Here is a 26,871-nt window from a genome sequence, read left to right on the forward strand (position 1 = left end):
GTGCAACAGTTAACATTGACGATGAGACAGAATGCTGAAACACAGATCCTTTTATTTAACAATCTATATCGTCCTATTTTTATATTTAGTCAAGTTTTGACTAAATATTTTAACATCGAGGGGGAATCGAAACGAGGGTCGTGGTGTATGTGCATGTGTGTGTGTGTGTGTCTGTGTGTGTGTGTGTGTGTGTAGAGCGATTCAGACTAAACTACTGGACCGATCTTTATGAAATTTGATATGAGAGTTCCTGGGTATGAAATCCCCGAACGTTTTTTTCATTTTTTTGATAAATGTCTTTGATGACGTCATATCCGGCTTTTCGTGAAAGTTAAGGCGGCACTGTCACGCCCTCATTTTTCAACCAAATTGGTTGAAATTTTGGTCAAGTAATCTTCGACGAAGCCCGGGGTTCGGTATTGCATTTCAGCTTGGTGGCTTAAAAATCAATTAATGACTTTGGTCATTAAAAATCTGAAAATTGTAAAAAAAAATAAAAATTTATAAAACGATCCAAATTTACGTTTATCTTATTCTCCATCATTTGCTGATTCCAAAAACATATAAATATGTTATATTCGGAATAAAAACAAGCTCTGAAAATTAAATATATAAAAATTATTATCAAATTTTTTTTTTCGAAATCAATTTAAAAACACTTTCATCTTCTTCCTTGTCGGTTCCTGATTCCAAAAATATATAGATATGATATGTTTGGATTAAAAACACGCTCAGAAAGTTCAAACGAAGAGAGGTACAGAAAAGCGTGCTATCCTTCTCAGCGCAACGAATACCCCGCTCTTCTTGTCAATTCCACGGGCACTGCCTTTGCCACGGCCGGTGGAGTGACGATGCTACGAGTATACGGTCTTGCTGCGTTGCGTTGCGTTCAGTTTCATTCTGTGAGTTCGACAGCTACTTGACTAAATATTGTACGAGAAAAATATTGAATGTTTCAACTCCACACCCTTAAACCCCATACCCGACTCAAAATCGCAACCTTCCTATCTTAGTCAACCAATTGGAAATAAGCGTTACGGGCATATGCTTTGGAACATTATATTCGTGCATAGTTTTGTGACACATGTTTTTGTCATTTTGCTGATGGTTTTATTGTCAGGAGATGTCCACCCAAACCCAGGCCCGCCTGGTAGAGAGCATGTTAAAGATACCTCTATTTTGCATATAAATGTACGTAGTTTGCGAAACAAGATTGATATTTTACAATGTGAAGTTAAAAAGCACGATATTGTGACTTTGTCAGAAACTTGGTTGTGTGACTCGATATCAAACGACAGTTTATGCCTCAAAGGATTTCATCCCCCAGTGCGTCTTGATAGGCCAGATGGATATGGAGGGGTAGCTGTTTATGTGAAAAACGATTTTATTTGCAAACCAAGGCCTGATTTGTTAATTCCAGGCCTTGAAGCAGTCTGGGTAGAAACTAAATTATTGCAAGAAACTGTGCTGGTTGGTTCATTTTACCGACCACCAGACTCTCGGGTTGATTATTGGCACTTGGTTGACGAATCTGTAAAGCAAGTAATGAGAACACCACATAAATTTCTAATTCTTGGAGACTTTAACGAAGATTTTTTGAATAATCCATCTCCCCACTTTCTTAATTTAATACAAAAAAACAATCTGCACCAGCTCGTTACTGAACCCACACGTATTACAGAAACTAAATCCTCATGCATCGATCTGATACTGACCACGAGTATAAACTTAATCAGTGAAGTTGTAGTGTTACCCCCCATTTGTAGTGACCATTCTGTGCCATGTGTAAAATTAACGTCACAGAGATTAAAAAAAGGTCAGTTCAAAAGGACTATATATAATTATGCCAAGTTAGATGTTGATACATTTTTGTTTGAATTGAACAACATTGATCTTTTGAACACAGTTTTAAATGCGTCCATTGACGAAGCTGCTGCCTTGTTTTCTGAACATTTATTCCGTGTTGCAAAAACATGTATGCCTGTTAAGATAATAACAGTACGTGAAGATGATGCCCCATGGATGACTGAACATATTTTACAATTACGAAACGCAAAAAATTGTATACATCAAGTTGCTAAGCGCTTAAATACACCTGAGCAGTGGGCATTATTCCGCCTGACTAGAAATCAGTATACAGATGAAATTCGTAAAAGAAAAAGAGATTATTTTCTAGAACTTGATGAGAGGATAAATTGTAAACAGAACTTCGGAAGCAAAAATTGGTGGCAACTTGTTAATTCCTTCTTGAAGAAAAAAGGTGTTGCATGTAACGAAATTCCACCGCTAGAAGATAATGGAAAAATTATTGATAACATTTGTGAAAAAACGATTTTGTTTAATAAGTATTTTGAAAGCCAGTCTAAAGTTGAAAATCCAGACGATCCCCTGCCCGAGGCAAATTGGTGTAATACATCTTTATCGACTTTTGAATTAACAGAAGCTGAAGTTGTCCAAGTGTTAAGGAATTTAAATTTATCCAAGGCCGTGGGCCCTGACGGAATACATAATAAATTCCTTGTAGATGGATTACCTGTTATCGTTCCACCGCTTACAGTTCTCTTTAACAGATCCTTGTCTGAGGGTGTTTTTCCAGTTGTCTGGAAAACTGCTCACATTACGCCCATTTTTAAGAAAGGCGATAGGAGTGCTTGTTCCAACTACCGTCCAATCTCTTTGCTGAGTTGTATTGGGAAGGTGCTTGAAAAATGTATACAAATCCGTGTGTTTGGTTATTTGAAAAATTATGATTTGATTACACACTGCCAATCTGGTTTTATTGCTGGTGATTCGACTGTTTATCAGCTATTGAGTATATATGATGATTTTTGTGTTGCACTTGATAAAAACATTATGTCACAGGCAATATTTTTTGATGTATCCAAAGCTTTTGATAAAGTCTGGCATCGCGGTCTGCTCCACAAGCTTGAGGCGATAGGTATAAGAGGTCCCTTGCTTGTTTGGTTTGAACATTACTTGAGCGATCGCAGACAAGCAGTAGTATTGAAAGGAACCAAATCAAGTTATGCTACCCCTTCTGCTGGTGTCCCTCAGGGTTCTGTCTTAGGACCTCTTTTATTTCTCATTTATATTAACGATATTGGTGTTGGTCTTGAATCAGTGTTGAAACTCTTTGCAGACGATACGAGTATGTATTTAAGTTTAGATAACGATGATGTACGAGCAGAGATTTTGAATTCTGATTTGGATAAAATTCGCACATGGGCTTCTAAATGGAAAGTCACTTTTAATTGTCAAAAGACAGAATTGTTGGACATTTGTAGGCAACAAAATGTTTTACTTCCACCATTGTATTTCGAAGATGCACACTTAGTTGATGTTGAAAATCACAAGCACCTTGGCGTCATTCTACAAGGTAATTGTAAATGGGATTCCCACATAAAAAGTCTAATTGCTAAATGTAGAAAGTCAATTGCGTGTTTTGGTTTATTCAAGCATCGTTTAAACAGAAAATCACTTGAAGTTATATATAAATCCTTTATGTTACCATTGTTTGATTATGCGGACGTTATCTGGGATAACTGTACACAGTGTTTGGCAGACGAGTTGGAGACATTGCATCTCGATGCAATCCGAATCATTGTAGGTGCAGTACGTGGCACAAGCCACCAAAAACTGTATAACGAATCGGGTTTTGTGCCCCTGAAAGAAAGGCGACGTCGTCATAAACTTTTGCTGTATTATAAAATTGTAAATCGTTTAACCCCAGAATATTTATATTCCAAACTGCCGGTCCTGGTTTCCGATGTAAATCCTTACCACAGACGACGCCCTCTTGAACGTAAGTTTCCATTGTGCAGAAGTGAGTTATATAAATCTTCATTTTTTCCTTCAACGACAGCTTTGTGGAATAATCTTCCAGAAAATATACAACAAACGCAGTCAGTTGGTGAATTTAAAAGGTATTTGACCGATGGAGATGTTGTTGTTCCACCGTATTATTATTTAGGCAACCGCCAGGGACAGGTACTTCACAGCAGGTTGAGATTAAACATGAGCGATTTGCAACAAGACTTAGTTAACCGACACCTCTCTGATAATTTAGAATGTACGTGTGGAGCATGCCCGGAAGATTCTGAACATTTCTTATTACACTGTCCAAAATTTAAAGAACATAGAACCATTTTATTCAATAGTCTGCCAACACACGTTCTGGACTGCAAAACACTCTTGTTTGGAAATACCGATTTAACTATATCTTTGAACACGAAAATATTCTCTGTTGTACAAGACTATGTTATGTTAACTAATCGCTTCGGCTGATATTATATTAACTGTGCAATTGATGTAGCCAGGCATTCTCTCCCTCCCTCTCTCTCTCTCCCTCTCTCTCTCTCTCTCTCTCTCTCTCTCTCTCTCTCTCTCTCTCTCTCTCTCTCTCTCTCTCTCTCTCTCTCCCTCTCTTACCCTATTTGTATAAAATATAATTAAAGATTATCAAGATAAGTGTTGAAGCTATCACTTGTTCGCCATGTTTTGCTATCTGAATGTGTATTGATTATAAGTTCAAGAACGTGTCCATAAGCAATCTGCTTGTTAACGTTCTCAATGTTGTTATTGTTTGAAACGTGTGTATGAGAATTTGAATAAACACGCTTAAACCAAATCAAATTGTATTTTCGCCTTACGCGACTTGTTTTTTTAATTGTTGCTGTGTTGACAAACGTTCTCCGAGCAAACGTCTATCTAATGTTTTTGTCATCACATTAAAAGAATTTCTTCTGAGTACAATGAAGCTGAATTAAAATGTGAAGAAAAAAAAAGACCCATTGCTCAAAACAAAACAGGATGATTTTGGTTCGGCCGTCGACCTAAAAGCATTACCGAGGGATTCATTCGAGGCCAGTGTATCAGTGCAAATTGAAAATCTGTGAAACCTCAGATATAACTCTATAATACAAACAAAATTTTGATTAAAAATAACCAAAATTCGCAGTAGTTTTTTAGTTAGTTTTTTTTTTTGCATCTCCCTCTTCACCCAACCCCAAGACTAATTTCTGTGCCCTAAAAGCGCTCAAAAACAGACACACGTTAGTTTTTCGCCTCAGTGCTTATCCACATTTAGAAATATTGTATCATTTATTTTTGGTCACTGCCCTTCCCTTTTCTGATAATTATAGTCAAGTTTTCTTTATTTCCCTTGGATTCCCGATGGCTCCACGGTAGACACCATGATCAGCGCATGCGCACTAAGGCCACTCAAGTCACTTTCCCGAATCTATTTATAACCTCCGACACAGTAGGGTAAATGACCGAGACGGCTTCGTGCACCGCGACCAAGTGGGAGGGAGAGACCCAAGTCGGTTAGCCCCCAAGAAGGTGACAACTCTCACCAAGTTACCACCCAATGGTTGTCACCCGCTTAGATCTTCGTGCACCTCAGCCAACGCTTTCCTTGCACCCGTAAGTTGTCCTCACTGTAAAAGTGCAAAGGTCGAATCAATTTATAGCCACGCGAAACATACACTGTCATCTATCTCTATATATGTATACATATATATATATGCAACACCTGTGTATTGTAGAGTTCTGTGTGTGATGTGGTCTGGCGGCATTGATGTGGCTGTATGTTCTGGCCTTCCTCTGAAAAGCCATAACAGTTTTAAAAGGGCTTTGAGATTAGCTCTACTTTTCTCAATCCTGTTTGAGTGGACTTCGCCTCCAAAGGTGATTGTGGTGTTTCGGCACACGGTTACATTCGGCGTAGTCGACAAGGATGGAACACGACATGATATGATCATTCGCATTATGGCCACTGAATCATGTTCGTGCTGTTCCCATTCCACGAATCTGGGTGGGACCTAAGCTTGGCGGGTCCATGGTTCGGACCCGGCGAAGCCGGCGTACGGTGCGCCACTCAAGCCGGGTATTCGGCTCTACTTCTTCCCGGCGAAGCCGGCTACCCGGCGAAGCGGGTATTCATCTAGTTTGTATATATACTAGCAGTCAGGAACCAGCTTCGCCCGGGTATTAGCAGAGTTTTTTTTTTATGTGTTCCAAGAACCATCACGAAGTAGTCATCTGAATTCATTATCAAAGAACGCCGTAAAAAAAAGAAAACGTTTACAATAATACAATACATGCACTTTGGGGAATTCTGAATGACTTTGGGACAATCAACATGCTTCATGCCTCTGAAGCATTTGAAGACATGTGTGCTAGCTAATTAGAATGTCAGCATAAATGAAATTGCTATCCAATCTTTCTTTCTTTATTTGGTGCTTAACGTCGTTTTCAACCACGAAGGTTATATCGCGACGGGGAAAGGGGGGAGATGGGATAGGAGAAAGGGGGGAGATGGGATAGAGCCACTTGTTAATTGTTTCTTGTTCACAAAAGCACTAATAAAAAAATTGCAACGTAGTACAATATATTACCTTACTGAGAGAATGCAAGTTTCCAGTACAAAGGACTTAACATTTCTTACATACTGCTTGACTAAAATCTTTACAAACATTGACTATATTCTATACAAGAACCACTTAACAAGGGTAAAAGGAGAAACAGAATCCGTTAGTCGCCTCTTACGACATGCTGGGGAGCATCGGGTAAATTCTTCCCCCTAACCCGCGGGGGGTTTGTTTGTTTGTTTGTTTGTTTGCTTAACGCCCAGCCGACCACGAAGGGCCATATCAGGGCGGTGCTGCTTTGACATATAACGTGCGCCACACACAAGACAGAAGTCGCAGCACAGGCTTCATGTCTCACCCAGTCACATTATTCTGACACCGGACCAACCAGTCCTAGCACTAACCCCATAATGCCAGACGCCAGGCGGAGCAGCCACTAGATTGCCAATTTTAAAGTCTTAGGTATGACCCGGCCGGGGTTCGAACCCACGACCTCCCGATCACGGGGCAGACGCCTTACCACTAGGCCAACCGTGCCGGTCCCCACGGGGGGTACTCTGTTGTCAAATGTATGTCGTCAAATAAAGTTCGAAAAGTTACACAGGACCATGCCTTAATACTTACATCACAAATAAAGTTAATCTAGCAGTTTAATTAATAATAATAATAATTGTCAGTAAGTACTGGTGTCACATGACTGATGTGAACCAGTTGATTGGCTAATGGCGATGCGCTAAAACTGTTAGCGCACTCTTGGAGTGCGCTAACTTTTCCACAAAGCGTATTCTTCCGCCCTTTGCCTAAGCGAGACTGTGCTCTTATCCTCAGAATTAATTAATGACATGTAGCTTATATTCTCCACAATACCAAATGACCATAAATTCCCTGCTTCTCAATTAAAGCAGAAGTGTTTTGTTTTTTTCTGACAGATTGCATCAGTGCTACTGATCTAAAATAGAAGCCGCTGTGTTTCATCTAATTTTCGCCGACTTGCATAGATTCTTCTCATATGCCGTGTTAGTGGCATGTAGCTTATCGTCCACTTTACCAAATGATGAGTTAGTATACAATTCCCAGCGGCGAACAGAAAACACAAGTGTTATTCCGATAACGTACCAGCCAGACCAGTTTGGAAGACTGACTCGATCGACTCTGTCATACGTAGCAGACTATGTACACTGAAATACGACTGCATCAGTTCAGTAAATGAATGGTTTCCGAATTATTATTTCAAGGCAAGAACAATCGTAATCGAAAACGTGTAGGGTTCAGAACATTCTTACCATATATATTAGACTTATTACCTCATGCGTGCAGACTCAGTCAGTGCAGACTGCAGTGGTTCGATTGCTCTTGCCTAGCACAGTAGCAGACGACAAAACCCCGCTCAGCAAATTAACATGTTGGGCAAATGTGAACTAAAATACGATGGGGATATAAAACATGTAGGGTTCAGAGCATTCTTACCGTTCATATTTAGTATCAGACTCCCCGGTGAGTGAAGATACAACACGAGAAATATGTCACATTTATTTTGAAAATGTGCAACCGTCGAGTCCTTCGACTTCGAGTCAATTCAAGGGGAGTCACTCCGCACAGTCAATCCGTCGAACCTCGACTGGAGGTTTCGAATCGCAAATAACGAAGAGTACAGTCCTTTCTCCGAGTTCAAATGAGGTCTCTCTGAAAGATCATCACTGTTCAGCTTAACGCTACACTGGAATTTACCAACAGAAATTAAAATGCGTGTGACGAAAGCACGACACACTTGAGACACCCCACACAAAAGTAGATCTTACTGTACACTGACGACCTAACCACACAGTTATGCCTATTCAAATGCGCGTAGCAAAATGTGCGTTTGGAATCTTCTTTTTTCTATGGCGGTACTGACAATATCGTTATTGAAACAATCCCAGTGCACTAAGGGATTTATAGAGCAAATCTCGAAAATAATTATTGAACTCAGCGCTATGCGCTTCGTTCAATAATGAATTTTCTCGATTTGCTCTATAAATCCCTTAGTGCACTGGGATGTCTCAATAACTTAAATAATAATAATAATTGTCAGTAAGTACTGGTGTCACATGACTGATGTGAACCAGTTGATTGGCTAATGGCGATGCGCTTAAATCTGTTAGCGCACTCTTGGAGTGCGCTAACTTTTCCACAGAGCGTATTCTTACGCCCTTTGCCAAAGCGAGACTGTACTCTCATCCTCAGAATTAATTAATGACATGTAGCTTATATTCTCCACAATACCAAATGACCATAAATTCCCTGCTTCTCAATTAAAGCAGAAGTGGTTTTTTTTCTGACAGATTGCATGTGCCTGTGCCAGTGCCAGTGATCTAAAACTAGAAGCCGCTGTGTTTCATCTCATTTTCGCCGACTTGCATAGATTCTTCTCATAATATGCCGTGTTAGTGGCATGTAGCTTATCATCCACATTTCCAAATGATGAGTTAGTATACAATTCCCAGCGGCTAACAGAAAACACAAGTGTTATTCCGATAACGTACACAGCATTTGGAAGACTGATTCGATCGACTCTAGCAGACTACACTGAAATACGACTGCATCAGTTCAGTAAATGAATGGTTTCCGAATTATTATTTCAAGGCAAGAACAATCGTAATCGAAAACGTGTAGGGTTCAGAACGTTCTTACCATATAATTATAAGACTTATTACCAGCCCAGCCAGCATGATTCTGCGTGACGCATGCGTTATTTCTGCGTTTTTCATGCGGGGATGCGTACGGCCTCGTGACACCTTCGCTTCGCGCGCGTTACTTTTCGCCAACTTTTACGCAGATTGTCGCATTCGAAACGACTTCACCACGCAGTGTTTAGCACGCATGGATTCAATGAAAAGGTGATTGCAATTTTTGTTTTTCCTAATTTTATACCGTGGGTTTATGCATTTACTTCATGAAATAATTTATTATATTTTATGTTATTAAAAAATATTTACTTTTAAATTTTGGTTATGAATAGTTATTCTTCTTCAAAAACTTCTTTTTTTTTTTTTTTTTTTTAAATTGCATAAAAACTTTCAATCCGTTATTTTTCAGTTTATCTTAAGACAGTTTCGGTTAAAAAAAATGCATTTAAAAGTTTAATAAAAATATTTTTATTTTATGTAATGGTTTTCCCATTTAATTTTTATTTAATCATTTTGTTATTACCAACATTTATTTGCTTAATTGTTATCCTGATTATTTTTATCTTAAAATAAATATGATTATTTTAATTTGTATTATCATTATAATTGTTTTAGCATGTAATATAATTATTGTAATGGGGATTTGGTATTGTTGTAGGAATCAGCTTTCCACAAAATAATGTCGTGGAAAAATCTAGGCAAAGCATAATAAAAATATTATATGAACAGAAAAGATAACTGAAATCTATATGAACACCCATAACAAAACGATAAAAACATTTAAAAAATTCAGATTAAACAAAAAAATGTAAACTAAAGTAACTTTGAAACTAATTATCTACTCAAAATAAAGGCTGATGTTAATGGTTACATAAAATTTGTTCTCAGCATATTTTCATTTTATTTTATTTTGCTTTGGAAGAAAATCTAAGTTCAATTTCAGGGGAGACAGTTACCTTGACTGAAAAGAGCAATTTATTGAAGTTATTTCCCTTGTCTGTCAGACAATCTCCAACTTCCTGTTGGCAAGAAGTCTGTCACGACAAATCCACATTGTATCGGCGTTTTTTTGCTTTTTCTTCATATTGACTTGTATTTTTGACTTGCTTATTGGATGCAAGGTAATCTTATCCTTCTCTCTGAAATGAAGATTGACTTCTTTCAAGAATAGGTAAGTTGATCAACTGAAGGAAAGATTTGGGAATTTGAATTTTTGATAGCTCGCGGCTTCGGCTTCCGAGTTTGATGGCAGAGAGAATTTCTCACACTTTCGATTTTTTTTCCGCCTAGAAGAACACTGTTCTATTCATTCATGTTTGTTTTGTCTGAAAGATGGATGAATGAACTAACTTTTCCAAAAACATAAAGTTGATTGATGCAGTGGTTTGTTTTTAAGGAGTTGTGGAAGAGTGAAAATACCATCCGAATCCCGATTCGCGGGTCGCTCACAGCACCATAAAAACTGAATTTTCGTTTATCATTTTATGTCTCATTGTCTGTTTCTTGGTGAACTTTGGTTGGTTCCTAATCTGGTCGAGTCATTGCGGCAGCAGTTGTCAGGAGCTTTAGTAGTAATACTAATAGGCTCTTCATATATCTGTTTTTTTTTTATTTGTATCTTTTTATTTTTCCACAGATGTTCAACTTTCAGTTCCGCATACTGACATAGACTCATAGTCATAGTGGAATATTCTGTGTCTGAGTCTCGGAAAAGAGAAAAATTACCCTTGTTCCCGAGGCATGCATAGACTAGAGAGGCAGGCAGAGGCTGTGTCAGCGTGTGCAGTGATAAAGTTGAAAAACAGATTTTTTTGAAATAAAAATAAAAAATACATCACAGAGAAAATAAATATACTAATTTAGTGAAATTGAGATGCTTATATTTAATCATTAATATTCCAGTTTTGATGTTTGCGTGTTACTGTTACTGTTAGGTTTGGGAATCAATGTGATCCTATTTAACTTCCAAGTATTTATTTTTTCAGAAAGCTTTGACTTGAGTATGACGGTGCTCACTGCTTGTTTGAACTGAAGGTGAAGAAAGCTGAGATGGACAGTGACCTTAACACCGCCACCGATGCCAGTAACGCAGACTGTCGTTCCGTCCCGGCAAGGTGAAGATGAACAGGTATGGCTCGATAGCAATGAGTGTCTCATTCAGAGTCATTGATAGTGACACTGACAGCGTCTTTTTGTTCTGTGACTTTGGCTTATTTTGTGTTTTATTCTTTTAGTTATAACCAGATGTGTCAAACAAATTCAGCTGATCTCTTTTACTGTTTTAGTGAAACAAATGTATTGTTTCCAGCAAAGGGAAAAAAAATCGGGTGGGGGCGGTTGGTCGATTTTATTTTTATATTTAAATTTTTATTTTATTTTAATAGTTTTATTGATGTTTGTTTTTAATTAACACAGGCATCTCATTGATGAGAAAGTGTGAACTGTGTCCGCGGGATGCCAGAGAAGAGTAACTTTTCATCCAAAGTCTGCAAAATTGAATTTAAAATTTAACCTTTTTGATGAATATTTTTGAATGAATACAAAAAGTTCTAGTGTTTGGAGGAAAAGTTAAGGTCAGTTCAACTTTAAACAAGGATTTTTAGTGTGTGTTTGTTCTTCTGTCTAAAAAAAAATTTTTTAAAAAAATCTGCTTGAAGTAAATACACACAAAAATTTTCATCTCCAACTGCTGAGTCCCTACATCTTTTTACCCCATCAAATGCCACTCTGTATGCCCCTTTAAAAATTGATTGCAATATATATATTCCTCATCTTCTCCTGAATTCAAAAATATAGAGATGTCACGTTTACTTTGAACATTTGCTCAGATTGTTTTTTAGTGCTGATGGTTTCTTTTCAGGCCGACAGATTGTCTAAAATATGTATTGCTTCATGTAAATGACTTTTTGTTCTTCTTTTCTTCCATTCAGCGGACACAAGACTACGAGCAGAGCAGAGCGGCAAGATAAACATCAGTTCTTGCTGCTGGAGAAGGTTCTACAGGAGCAGATGGACCTGATGCGACTAATTTAGTAATTGGTCGCCAAAGAATCATGGTGGAGCCAGAGCCTGTGCTACTGTTCGATGGAGTCATCTTTTTACTGTTGAGTGTGGAAGATGTTGAAGGCACATGATGGATCTGTCGAAGGAGTGATCACTGGTAGGTGGCTTTGAATGCTATTGTTGAAGCAGACCAGTCATGCCTGTGCTATTTTCCCCAGATAACTGTAGCAAGATCTTGTGAGAGTGACATGTTATTGTTAGACGCTCTTTAGGCTTTAAATGTTACCTTGAGTGTGTGCTTTTTGGAGGATGCCAGATGTCATCACGGTTCACGGGTGTATCTTAACTGTTCATCAGTTCTCAGTCATGACCAGTTTCCCATTATCCTGGGAATTCATGCAAGGTTTATGCGTATTGGTCACATTTGTGAATTTAACCAACACATTTTGATGATAAAACTATGCTTATGGGTACGCACAATGATGGGCCTCTTTTTCTCATGTGGGGTGCGGAAAATGCATGCACCACTTTGTTTTCTGTGATCATTGCATCTGTGAGAAATAATGCAAATATTGCTCTGTGGCCAGAGCTGCCATCTGCTAGGTTTTCAGGGATGTAACAGAAATTGCTACGCTGTTTCCTCAACTCAAGTTCAAAATTGCAAGTGCTACACTCAAGCAAATAATCACAAACATGCAACAGTGCCTTCTTGTGAGTTCTGATTCTCACTTTGTGTAGGCATCGGATTATGGGTCAGAAAAAAATTGTCCACACTGAATAGTATCACGGTTGACGCTCTCTTCTAACTATGTTTGTGCTTTCCAAATGAAGATTTGTGAGATAGTATTGAATGATTGATGCAGGTCACCTGAGGTGTGTGATTACATTTTATGACAATGCTACACTCAATCACCATTTGCTCTTCTGAAAACTTTTTTTTTTTAAAGCAAGTGCGATTATTGATTTTTTGTTCCAGGTGACAGTATGATGCTTCCAGATTGAATTGTTTGTATGTGAAGAAGAGCTGTCTGAATATTTGATTTTTGGAATTCAGTTGGCTTGTTTTGTTTGTTTCAGATCCATGACCATGAGCTCGGTGTGGTTGGTGGACATGAACTAAAGACGACTACTGATGCTGTGATGACGAAGGTGTTCCATAGGCTACACGGTTGCTGACAGGGGGCTCTGGGGGAGGGCAGGGAAAGAGACCATGGTGTACGCTGCGACTAAAAGCCATCGACAGTGAGTTGTTTTTCATAATTTGTAAAATCATCCTGGTCCTTTTAGGAAGAAGATAAAATCCATGTCTACAAAACAACAAGTTATTTCTGTCTCAAATTTTGTTCTTTGGAATCAATTTTAAATTTGCCATGTTTCACATGTGAATGATAGTTGTCAAAGCTTTTACGCTTAACATTAAATTGCTAGAAGCCAAGTTCCTGAGCTCATTTGTCAGTGTCATGGATTTTCGACTACATACGAAATAAGGATGTTAGCAAACGGTATGATGTCGTCACATATGCGTCTGCACGTCACAGTACATGTATTATGAATTTCCGAAGGCCCCCAAAGAAAAAGTCATAGTAAAGGTAACTTTAACCACTTGACTGCCTTATGACGGGTATACCAGTCATGCGCTTGTGCAGCCGCAGCGCCTTAGGACGGGTAAACCCGTCTTCTCCGTTCCGGGATTTTCCAGAAATGCTACGTCACTGCTGACACACAAATAGCAGCCAATGGCTTGGTAGGATACCTCATTCTCATGAATAAACATAAATGGTGACGCGGTTTTGCGTTTGAAGGCTATTTTCGGCCTTGTCGACAGGGTATGGGAGAGAAATCTCGACTCGTCAAAATGGCTAACGGTGACTGTCGACCAGGCCCTAGTAGGGAAAAACAAAGCCGGACTGACGCTACAGGCGGTGCAAATGATTATGGATACTGACAGGGGAAGGGGGAGATCTTCTTTCGGACAATTCGTTGGAAACAGGTAGATGACAGTGATTATAATCCTTTCTTGGAGCGAGCAAAACAGCCACCTGTGTTTGATCCACAGGCACCGGAAGATGCGCCGGGCTGATTTTTCAAAAGTTCATATTTAAACATCATTATAAGCCAAACTAATTATCATTTCCATGATTAGACACTAAAAACAGATTCTTGGTTCAATTTCCTTTAAAAACAACATAGGTTTTACTTACCTACCTACTGCCAGTTTGAAGCTAGATTTTTTTGTGAATTATTACACCCCAAACTCCAATATTCCCTGGCAGTCAGGAATGCACATACCCAAGTTTTGATTGGCAGCGAAAGGGTTAAAACAAATATTAGGGTAGGTATTTTTTTTTACTTCTCTTCTACAAGGATTACAATGTGTTGTAATTTCCTAACTCAAGTATAGTTGGTGTGTTGTAAAAGCGTATGGTGTGTATGCAAGTTTGTGTGTCTGTATGATTTTTAGCAAGTTTACAGGCGTCAGGAAATAAACTTGAGACTTTTCTCAAATCAGTGATAGTTGTTTGATGATCTAAGTTCATGTTATTTTTTGTTTTGTCATGCAGAGGCTGTTCCGTGAAGCTGTACGGGTGCCACAGGTCAAGACCTTGAAGACGGCCGTTCAAGACTGGTTTTTGGAAGCCTGTGATAAAAGAAAGAGACCACAGGCCATGGAAGAGCCTTCATGATTTGGTTTGCAGTAATTGAACTTTGTAATCTCTGTAGGCTTATTTACAATGCTAGTTGCAAAAATTTGATGAATGTAAGATTTGACTCGCCTGAGAAATTGCTAGTGAGTAATTGTATTTCACAGTTCAGGTCTGTGTGGCTGATGGGTAATGTACAGAAGAGTCTGGGGTTTTGTTGGACATTATTTAAGCTAAGCTTTAAACTTCACACTCTTCTACAGATGATGTTCAGACATGATGTACCCTTTTAGGTTGTGTCAGAACGACAGAAGACTAAACTGGAAGTGCTCAACTACCATTACTATCAGTGGAGACGCATGGATGCATTTGAACTTTTCTTGTGGGTATCCCATACTAAAAATATAGAATACATGATTCTGGAAAAGCTGTTCAAGGGCACTTACACACTATATTCGATTTTTAATACACGACTCAAACCTTCAGGCTAAATTAAAATGAATAAAATACAAGTATAAAGAGTTCAGAAAAGAAGAAAACAAAAAGTGAACAAATAGAAAGAAAAGGTTTTAACAATTCCTTGTCATTTATGGGAGTCGAACGCAAACAACCTAGGCAGCTTGAAGGAGACAATGCATGATGCGGGTTTTTGTTGTTCTTTATTATTTTTTGGAGTTGAGTTGAGAATTTAGAAGCGAGACTAGAAATATACTTTTTTTTTTTTTGCTGTTAAAACCGTTATGATTTGATTTCTATAGATGTAAGTCTTGGTGCACCTGATAAAAATTTAGCCCTTGAATGCAGGCAGTGTAAGGTAAATGAAGCAAAGTTCTCTCCGAAACAGCAAAAAAAATGCATTTCAATTATATTGATCCTCGCCACCTTATTTTGTTTGCTGAGCAGCTGGCCGCTGGAGACTTGTCTATCATTTTGTGAGTAAGCTGCGTGTTTTACATCCATTTTGAGATGGCAAACCTATGTTTTACGCAGTCTGATAAGTTTTTTTTAATTTATGAGTTTTATGTCATGTTTTTTGAGTCACTTGAGAAAAAGTGACTCTATGTAATCGGTCAGTGTTAGTCTGTCCGGCCGGCCGTCCGGCCGTCCGTAGACACCACCTTAACGTTGGACTTTTCTCGGAAACTATCAAAGCGATCGGGCTCATATTTTGTTTAGTCGTGACCTCCAATGACCTCTACACTTTAACGATGGTTTCGTTGACCTTTGACCTTTTTCAAGGTCACAGGTCAGCGTCAAAGGAAAAATTAGACATTTTATATCTTTGACAAAGTTCATCGGATGTGATTGAAACTTTGTAGGATTATTCTTTACATCAAAGTATTTACATCTGTAGCCTTTTACGAACGTTATCAGAAAAACAAGGGAGATAACTAGCCTTTTCTGTTCGGCAACACACAACTTAACGTTGGGCTTTTCTCGGAAACTATAAAAGTGACCGGGCTCAAATTTTATGTGAACGTGACTCATTGTGTTGTGAATAGCAATTTCTTCCTGTCCATCTGATGCCTCATATAATATTCAGAACTGCGAAAGTGACTCGATCGAGCGTTTGCTCTTCTTGTTTTTTAAATTTATGAGTTTATGTCATGTTGGTGTGCTTATACATATCAGTGGAGAAGGGGCATTGAATAAGTGTTTCTTTTTGATATCATTGTTCTGAATTTTGACTATTAGCTGGCATTTTACCTTTTGTTTCATTATTGTAGTTGTTACTTTTGTGTAGTGAAACTTGATAACTCACTGCTGCCCATGTCTAGGTTGTGTCAATTGTTTTTTCTTCACTGAACGTACCACTGATTATCAATGATGACATCAGGGTTTTGTTCTGTTTTTTCTCTGGCATTTGAATTTGCTTCAAATCATTGTGAACTTTTTTTCCATGCAAAGTTACTGGTATATGTGAATATGTTAACACACTTCAAATCAAAACCTGAAATGTCTCCTTTTTAAAAGTAATTTTTTTAATTTCTTTTATTTAAATGGTACACATTCATATGATTGTCTCCCTTTTTTTTCCTTTTTTTTTTTTTTTCCTTTTTTTTTTCTCTCTCCTTCTCTTATTTTGTTTTTTTCTTTCTTATTCTTCGGTTTGTTCTTCCTTTTATCTTCTTATCCTCTTTCTCTTGCTTGTTCCTTGTCCCAGTATGCTTTCACGCCGCCCCATCTAATTATTTTGTGCTCCATCCACATCTGAATTTCGTTCAGCTGCCTTGTCCGAAATGTGTGTGGGGCACATATGTATGTTTAATGTCAATGTTCATGTTTCAAGTTCCTTGCTTTGTGAATTGCATACCAATGTTTTATGCAGTCGTGATAGATTCTAAATGCATGTGTTATCCTAGTTTGGTGTACATTGACTGGATTTCGATCCCTGGAGAATGGGCATTAACTAAGTGTTTGTTTGTGATATCATTAGTAATCTGAAGTTCAACTATTAGCTGGCTTGTAGAACTTTTTTTCTCTTTTTGTTGCTGTTCTGTATTCAAACATGTTGATACAACTCACTGCTGCCTATGCCTAGGCTGTGCCAATTATTTATTTATTTGTTTACATCAATGTGATATAGTGACGAGTGTACATCAAAATTCTCTCTTATAAGTTATACTGGATTCTTCACTGCATGTACAACGGCGTATCGATGATGACTATCAGGGTTTTGTTCTATTTATTCTTTGTTCAGCCAATTTGAATTCTGCTTTGAATAGTATTTTGATCATTTTTGTTTCCGTGCTGCTGGTATGTCAAAATGCAGTGAAATTAAAACCTGGAAGTCACAATGGCAATAAGCGAGATTCAAATCTCTCCTTTGTTTTAATCAATTTATTTGACTGCATTTTTGTTTTAGAACTTGTACATAATTATGATCATCTCTGTTATCGAACCTGCACGCTTGACCTTTGTCTTTCTGGATCAATACAATGTTGTGCACTGCCCATTATTTGTTTGTGAGTGCGTAAAGCGGTTGTGTGGTCTGCGTAAAATTGTGTAGGTCAATCGTGACATCTGCGTGGAGAGTGCGTCAAATGCGTGAGAATGCGTAAAGCAATTGTGACATCTGCGTGGAGAGTGCGTCAAATGCGTGAGAATGCGTACAGCAATTGTGACATCTGCGTGAAGAGAGCGTAAAAAGCGCGTAATGCCTGAGAATGCGTCAATAATTCGTGACATCTGCGTGGAGAGTGCGTAAGATGATTAGGACATCTGCGTCAAGAGCGCGTTAAATGCGTAAAGCAATCGTGTCGTCTGCGTGGAGAGCGCGTTAATAGCGTGAGAATGCGTAAAGCAATCGTGACGTCTGCGTGGAGAGTGCGAATTTGTCTTGGTGTCAAATAAGCGTGCGCTGGAGGTGCGTATGGTCTGCGTAATCTGAGGGAAAACGAGTGTGTCACGCATGTATTTCGCTTTGCAAAATCGCGCGCGTTACGCATGCGTCCAGTGCAGTTGTTACGCAGAGTTTGGCGACTGCGACACGCATTCGCTGCGCAAAATTTTGCTGGCTGGGAGCCTGCCTTATTCGTGCAGACTCAGTGACAGTGCAGACTGCCGCGAGTGGTTCGATTGTTCTAGCCTAGCAGTAGCAGACGACATAAACCCCGCTCAGCAAATTAACATGTTGGGCAAATGTGAACGAAAAAACGATGGGGATATAATACGTGTAGGGTTCAGAGCATTCTTACCGTTCATATTTAGTATCAGACTCCCCGATGAGTGAAGATACAACACGAGATATATGCCACATTTATTTTGAAAATGTGCGAACAGTCGAGTCCTTCGTGTCGTGGGGTAGTCAATTCAAGGGGAGTCACTCCGCACAGTCAATCCATCGACGCTCGACTGAAGGTTTCGAATCGCAAATAATGAAGAGCAGAGTCCTTTCTCAGAGTTCAAATGAGGTCTCTCTGAAAGATCATCACTGTTCAGCTTTAACACTACACTGGAATTTACCAACAGAAATTAAAATGCGTGTGACGAAAGCACGACACACTTGAGACACCGGCCCACACAAAAGTAGATCTTACTGTACACGACCTGACCACACAGTTATACCTATTCAAATGCGCGTAGCAAAGTGTGCGTTTGGAATCTTCTTTTTTCTATGGCGGTACTGACAATATCGTTATTGAAACAATCCCAGTGCACTAAGGGATTTATAGAGCAAATCTCGAAAATAATTATTGAACTCAGCGCTATGCGCTTCGTTCAATAATGAATTTTCTCGATTTGCTCTATAAATCCCTTAGTGCACTGGGATGTCTCAATAACTTAAATAATAATAATAATAATAATAATAATAATAATAATAATAAATGAGCATTTATATAGCGCAACATCATAACTTTACAATTATGCTCTTTGCGCTTGACACATTTAAAATTAAAACACAGTTATACAAGCATTTACATCTACATTCATAGTCAACAACGCTTAATTAAAAGCATACACCATCAAACATACAAACATACAAGTTCTTCCACTAACTAAGTGATAAAAACATGAATAAAATAGGTAGTGAAAACAAGGAAATACCAGCTGAATACCCTTAATCAAACAGAACATGTTATCAACAATATTGAAAACAGCCCTAGATGTTTATATACATTATCACATTATCACTAAAACAACAAATACACTACATGTAGCCTACTGATGGACTGAGAAAACAAAATCAGGGGTTGTATTTCTTGAAGAGGTGTGTTTTAAGTGCTCGTTTGATGCTTAGTGTGACTGAGAGTGGCGGATGTTGATGAATTTTTAAATATTACAATATTAAAAAGTTAAGCAATCCTGATATTCAATCTGAAATGATGTCAGATTGTATATCAGGATTGCTTAACCTTTTAGCACTAGTACATGTAAGCGATGTAAGTCTGCCATATCCGAAATAGATATAACTATATATTCAACAAATCAGAAAATCTTAAACCCTACTTGTCATTGAAAGGACAATCAAATTTGTATTCATAACAGTCAGCTTTGTTCCCTATCTTGTCTAACAATGGGATTATGGCATGCTGAACGATGGATGTGTCATTCCTCTCAGAAGCCATTAATGGCGGTTTTTTAAACCGTTTCAGCGGGTCATGAGACAAAAAAAACGGGACATTTAAGTAACCGCTCAACGCATTGCCTTCAAACTTTCGGCGATTTGTGGTAACACATGTAAAATATTCACCGATTCGTAAGTCATTTGATACATTATAGGTAACAACATGCCAGAACAAGTTTTTTAAATGTCGGTGGGACTTTGCAGATTCAATGAAACAAACACAAATTCTATTCTCCAAGAACAATAACAGACTAGTGATACCCGTGCTACGCACGGGATATTCTTCTTTATAAATTACAGAATTAATTGTGAATAAGCAACAAAAACGTGTTAAATGTTTGATGGCATCATACAAAACAAAATGCCATAAATTTATTGGGAGAAAATAGTGTGCACCGTACAATAACAGTTTTACACATCAGCAAATAGGAAAAAGTAACAGTTGGTACTGTGAACAATAAAACGCCTATCAAATTTTCATATAATTGGGAAAGGATAAAACAGCGTTAATGTGTGCCCTTTTGAGATTTCAGTCAATGTGGACAGTCTGAGAATTCAGTCAATGTGACAAAATGATTTTGTCACGCTTCAATTAAGATGCATGCTAGTTAAAATGTACAAAAACAATATGTAACACCAATTATATAATTGGGAAAGAAATCTTGTCGCAGTTCGCCGACAGCTCGAGTCACCCACAATGAAATGTTTGTACGATCGACTGCACTTAAATTAGCGGCTACATTGACATAAGTGAAGTACATAAATGTGCAAAAAAAATGTGCCCTTAGAACAATATTTTTACACATCACCATACATGTCTTGAGCTGTCTTGAGACAGGAAAAAAACAACCAGCGTTAAATGGAACAAAATGTTTACACTTTGGCAAACATGTGAATAAAAAGTAGTTAAAATGTGAAGTTGGTTCTGCGAACAACAAAATGTTTACATATGCATTGTGCACAGAGAAGCAAAATGTTTACAGATCACCATGCATATGTATAGAGAAAAACACTCTCACACAACGTTAAATATGCAAATGAACTGTGTGCACATCGTCATGCTTACAATTGGGAGCTGGAGAAAAAGACAGCACTAATGATCGCAATGAAGAACACTATCATAGTTGCACATCAGTACACCCGTACTTGCAAAAAGTACAGCAAAAGTACAGTTTGTTCACACACACACACACACACACACAGTAGCAAACTCAAAGGGATTGAGAAAATGCAATCATGTGCAAAATGAACAAAATATCAATGTATATGAAACAACTAAAACCACACACAACACACTGAACTATAGTTGCAACGGTGTGTACAAAGAGAATAAAAACAAATATTTACACATCACCAACTTAGGTTTGAAATGATCTGAATGCAAACATAGTTGCACATCCAGTCACTCTGTGAGGCAAGTACCCTGACTTTGACAACAAAAGCTATCTTTCCAGACCATCATCAACCAATTTTCAGATGCAGAACACATGTAATGAGCGGTTTTGCTGCTAGCCCTGCTTACCTCCCCTGGCGCGAGCGCTAGAGGACACGGGGGAAAAATAGCTTCTTTGCGATGTGTCAATCGGTACTTTTCTATTTTATTCTGCAGCTTAGGTAACTGCGCATAGTCTTGATTGTTTTTTTTAAATGTGTGGTGTCGAGGTATGTCCGAATCATATGCTACCCATCTTTTACACATGGCGCAGTTACCTAAGCTACATAAATTAAATAGAAAAGTACCGATTTACACATCGCAAAGAAGCAATTTTTAACCCGTGTTCTCTAGCGCTCGCGCCAGGGAGGTAAGACGCTTCTCTCCCTTGGGCCCAGGGAGGTGACCAATGCTAGCAGCAAAACCGCTCATTGTAAAAAGTACATCAATAGTTTGTTCACACACTGTAGCAGCTAAATTGGGTGTGAGTTGTGGATCATGGTGTTACACATCAGCAAATAGGAATGAAAAGGTAACCCATTGGTAAATATACAGTGGGTTCTGTCGTTAAATGGTGCCCTTTTATGAGATTTCAGTCAATGTGGACAGTCTGAGAATTCAGTCAATGTGACAAAATGATTTTGTCACGCTTCAATGAACAACAAAATGTTTACATATGCATTGTGCACAGAGAAGCAAAATGTTTACAGATCACCATGCATATGTATAGAGAAAAACACTCTCACACAACGCTAAATGTGCAAATGAACTGTGTGCACATCGTCATGCTTACAATTGGGAGCTGGAGAAAAAGACAGCACTAATGATCGCAATGAAGAACACTATCATAGTTGCACATCAGTACACCCGTACTTGCAAAAAGTACAGCAAAAGTACAGTTTGTTCACACACACACACACACAGTAGCAAACTCAAAGGGATTGAGAAAATGCAATCATGTGCAAAATGAACAAAATATCAATGTATATGTAACAACTAAAATCACACACAACACACTGAACTAAAGTTGCAAAGGTGTGTACAAAGAGAATAAAAACAAATATTTACACATCACCAACTTAGGTTTCTTTCTTTATTTGGTGTTTAACGTCGTTTTCAACCGTTCAAGGTTATATCGCGACGGAGGGAAGGGGGGAGATGGGACAACTTAGGTTTGAAATGATCTGAATGCAAACATAGTTGCACATCCAGTCACTCTGTGAGGCAAGTACCCTGACTTTGACAACAAAAGCTATCTTTCCAGACCATCATCAACCAATTTTCAGATGCAGAACACATGTAATGAGCGCTTTTGCTGCTAGCCCTGCTTACCTCCCCTGGCGCGAGCGCTAGAGGACACGGGGGAAAAATCGCTTCTTTGCGATGTGTAAATCGGTACTTTTCTATTTTATTCTGCAGCTTAGGTAACTGCGCATAGTCTTCATTGTTTTTTTAAATGTATGGTGTCGAGGTATGTCCGAATCATATGCTACCCATCTTTTACACATGGCGCAGTTACCTAAGCTGCAGAAATTAAATAGAAAAGTACCGATTTACACATCGCAAAGAAGCAATTTTTAACCCGTGTCCTCTAGCGCTCGCGCCAGGTAGGTAAGACGCTTCTCTCCCTTGGGCCCAGGGAGGTGACCAATGCTAGCAGCAAAACCGCTCATTGTAAAAAGTACATCAATAGTTTGTTCACACACTGTAGCAGCTAAATTGGGTGTGGGTTGTGGATCATGGTGTTACACATCAGCAAATAGGAATGAAAAAGTAACCCATTGGTAAATATACAGTGGGTTCTGTCGTTAAATGGTGCCCTTTTATGAGATTTCAGTCAATGTGGACAGTCTGAGAATTCAGTCAATGTGACAAAATGATTTTGTCACGCTTCAATTAAGAAGCATGCTAGTTAAAATATGTAAAAACAATATGTAACACCAATTATAGAATTGGGAAAGAAATCTTGTCGCAGTTCGCGTCACCCACAATGAAGAGTGGACAAAGTTGTTGATACCTGATCACTAACTGCAGCGGAAGAGAGTGGACATCCCCCGATCTGTCGCCTTGTCTGCGGAAGCGAATGACGTCTTCCTATGTGAAGAAAATGAGAAAAAAGAATATATAGATTGTACACAGGTGTATGGGTAAAATTGAACTTGAGCGTGTTAAATTCATAGCTCATAATTCAGGGGCATTTAAGTCTCCAAATTTGCAGAACGTGCACTTGCAATCACCCAAATAAATTAAAAATGTTGAAATTTGTAGAATCTGCATGTGCTATCAATTCATTGGGATTTACCTGTCAAGTGTGGACAAAGTTGTTGATGTCTGGTCGATGCCTGAACACCAACAGCAGCGGAAGAGAGTGGACATCCCCCGATCTGTCGCCTTGTCTGCGGAAGCGAATAACGTCTTCCTATGTGAAGATAATGAGGAAAAAGAATATATAGATTGTACACAGGTGTATGGGTAAATTTGAACTTTAGCGTGTTAAATTCATAGTGGACATCCCCCGATCTGTCGCCTTGTCTGCGGAAGCGAATAACGTCTTCCTATGTGAAGATAATGAGGAAAAAGAATATATAGATTGTACACAGGTGTATGGGTAAAATTGACCTTGAGCGTGTTAAATTCATAGCTCATAATTCAGGGGCATTTAAGTCTCCAAATTTGTAGAACGTGCACTTGCAATCACCCAAATAAATTAAAAATGCTGAAATTTGTAGAACCTGCATTTGCTATCAATTCATTGATTTACCTGTCAAGTGAAGACAAAGTTGTCGATGCCTAAACACTAACAGCAGCGGAAGAGAGTGGACATCCCCCTATCTGTCACCTTGTCTGCGGAAGCGAATGACGTCTTCCTATGTGAAGAAAATGAGGAAAAAGAAAATGAGGAAAAAGAATATATAGATTGTACACAGGTGTATGGGTAAATTTGAACTTTAGCGTGTTAAATTCATAGTGGACATCCCCCGATCTGTCGCCTTGTCTGCGGAAGCGAATGACGTCTTCCTATGTGAAGAAAATGAGGGAAAAAAAAATGAGGAAAAAGAATATATAGATTGTACACAGGTGTATGGGTAAATTTGAACTTTAGCGTGTTAAATTCATAGCTCATAATTCAATTTTATTTCTCAAATAGATCAGATAGATGTAGCTGTTGTAAACTTTGCGATTGTGAAGGAAATGTATCGGCAGAATTAATCGCGCATCGTGAATCGCAGCGCTCCTCAGTAGCGCCGCGCGTTGTAAATCGCAACGCTGCAAAACGCGCCGCGCGCTGTAAATCCACTTCGGCAAAAATTCTCCATCTCTAATTCCCCCCCACCCCACTTATGCGAAAGAGAATGTCAAAATCACAATGTCGGGTGAGACACGTGCCTCACGTATGGCCTATGCGTAAGAGAATGGCAAAATCACAATGTCGGGCGAGACACGTGCCGCGTGGTGAAAACCTTCTCAGTCTCTACACAGCTGAGAATAGAATAAACCCAATTATTGATGCAGCGTTGAAAGACCCTGGCGTGGTTTTTCGAATAAAGCCTGGAATAAACCCTATGGCAGAATGGTTTCGGAACACTTTAAGAAGGAGACTGACTTACCTGTCGCGCTTGGTCGATGCCTGAACAAACATTCGCCGAGTCGAACTTGCTTGTCGATGCCGCATGTCGAGAATGCGTTTCGGTGCGGGCGGAACTGAGTGGCGCTCCGATAAGCTTATGCGGTCTGAGCCAAGGGGAGACCCGGTTCTTTAACAGCCAATGGGGAGGCCTTCCGGTCGCCTCGTCTGCTAGAACATGTCGCGCCAGAATGCCAGAAAAAGCCATTTGGCTTCGGAATCGGCTATTCTAACCGGGCGCATCGTGCGCTCCGCAAAACGTTTCTAGAAACCCCAGAGATCGGGGCCCAAATCGGCCGGGTTTGGAAGGAGATAGCGATGCAAGGCCCCAAAACGGTCGCGTATTATAATATAGATGCGCAACAGACTAAAATGCCATATTCATCCTTAATCAGACATGAGTGATATGAGGAGGTCAGGACTTCAACGCGCGAGTTATCTTGAAGAATTAGGCTCTTTCATCTGCGGTCAGCAAATGACAGCCTGCGCAAGTGAAAAGCTCACTGCTAAACGGCGGTGTTTTCTGAGAGGAATGACACCTACACCGTTCACCATGCCATAACGTCATTGTAAGACATTGCAGTTTAAAGCAAAACTGATCGTTTTGGATACAAATGTGATTGTTCATTTCAATGACATGCTAAACGTGTGTATTAGCTTTTCTGATTTGTTGTGGATTTTAACATAGGAACATTGATTTTATATAAATAGTACCTGATGTAAAATCAATTTGTTTGCTTAATATCGTAGGGGAATAGGTGGCCTTTCCAGTCACATAACTGGTTTTACAACAAATGGCCCCATCACTAAGATCTTCACTCAAACGCATCCACCTAGGTTTTCTTTAATGTCACGTAGTATAGAGACAACTGTTGTAACCCTTTCTTTCTTTCTTTCTTTATTTGGTGTTTAACGTCGTTTTCAACCATTCAAGGTTATATCGCGACGGGTGTTGTCACCCAGCGCCTCTCAAAACATACTGCGGTCAAGAATGACTAGGCATTGTTGTAGCACATAAAAAAGCATTCGTGTTTACCGGACTAGAAAATTGACACTATTCGTCACACTTACATGAATCTGTTGCTGTATTCGAATGAATCATTTTGTCTGTATGCATGCAAAGTCAGAGGTTTTTTTTTTAATTTGAAGTTCCCAAACATATGATGAATTTAAAAACATTTTCTAGAATATTGCATAGCATCTGAGCAAATATCTATAACGTTACAAAATTGTATTTGATGTACGTCTGTATGTATGTAGGCATCCGATCCTAAACGTTTTGGAGCAATCCATCGAGTCATTGCTGATGTATATTTATTTGTGTCATGATACCCCTAACAATTGACGCACAAACCCCTCCAGTTTTTGACCGCTCAAACAATTGACACTTGCATCAGTCGGAATGACATAACAAAACAAATACGCAAGATAGCGAAACAAAACAACCTGTTCTGGATATACAATTGGTTTGACGTTCTCCTCGTTTGTCAAAGTTGCCAAGTAATGCCTGTTCTAATGTTTTTTGTCGATTTCTTAATTGGTATCTTACGTGTTCGGTCTCGAATAGCAGCTAGCATCTGCTGAAGGGACATTAAAACCCAAAAACCAACCAACCAACCAGAATGCGGTTACAAGACCCTTGTAAATGAAATCTTTGGTCCCAAAAGTGTGTCAGACAGCCAAATTTAAAGCCTTTAATGGCATAGCAAGTTTGAATTAAGTGACACGGGAAGTTATGTTTTCGTTGGGATACAAAATTCCTTTTTTGTTGCCAAGTTTATATAACTTTACAAATCTGCGTGACCCACGGTACGTAAAGTGCATTGCAAGTGATATTTTGTTTTTAATAATTTAAAAACGAAAACTTTTGATCATATTGTTTGTTTCAGGAGAGGCAGAAAGCTCATGTACAACAAATGAAACGCTATGGCGTGAGGATCCTGCAAGTCGGTGCCCGGAAGACAGTCGCTATGCAGTACACGTGTTGCTGGCTGTATATCTGATTATGACAAACATCCTGCTTGTCAATCTCTTGATTGCAATGTTCAGGTAATTTTTGGTTGT

At 38.8% G+C, this 26,871-nt stretch overlaps 2 long non-coding RNA genes across 4 annotated transcripts in view; one reads left to right on the forward strand and one right to left on the reverse strand.

Moving 5' to 3' along the window:
• Positions 1 to 26,871, reverse strand: part of LOC138953893 (uncharacterized) — a 283,127-nt gene that overhangs the window by 231,921 nt on the left and 24,335 nt on the right. The window lies entirely within an intron of this gene.
• Positions 10,555 to 17,636, forward strand: LOC138953862 (uncharacterized). The gene is made up of 4 exons (XR_011451630.1): positions 10,555 to 11,165; positions 11,968 to 12,197; positions 13,118 to 13,282; positions 14,602 to 17,636. It is a non-coding gene; the product is annotated as an uncharacterized lncRNA (long non-coding RNA).

The sequence above is a fragment of the Littorina saxatilis genome, linkage group LG17 (genome assembly GCF_037325665.1).
Source record: "Littorina saxatilis isolate snail1 linkage group LG17, US_GU_Lsax_2.0, whole genome shotgun sequence".
Taxonomy (NCBI): Eukaryota; Metazoa; Mollusca; class Gastropoda; order Littorinimorpha; family Littorinidae; genus Littorina; species Littorina saxatilis.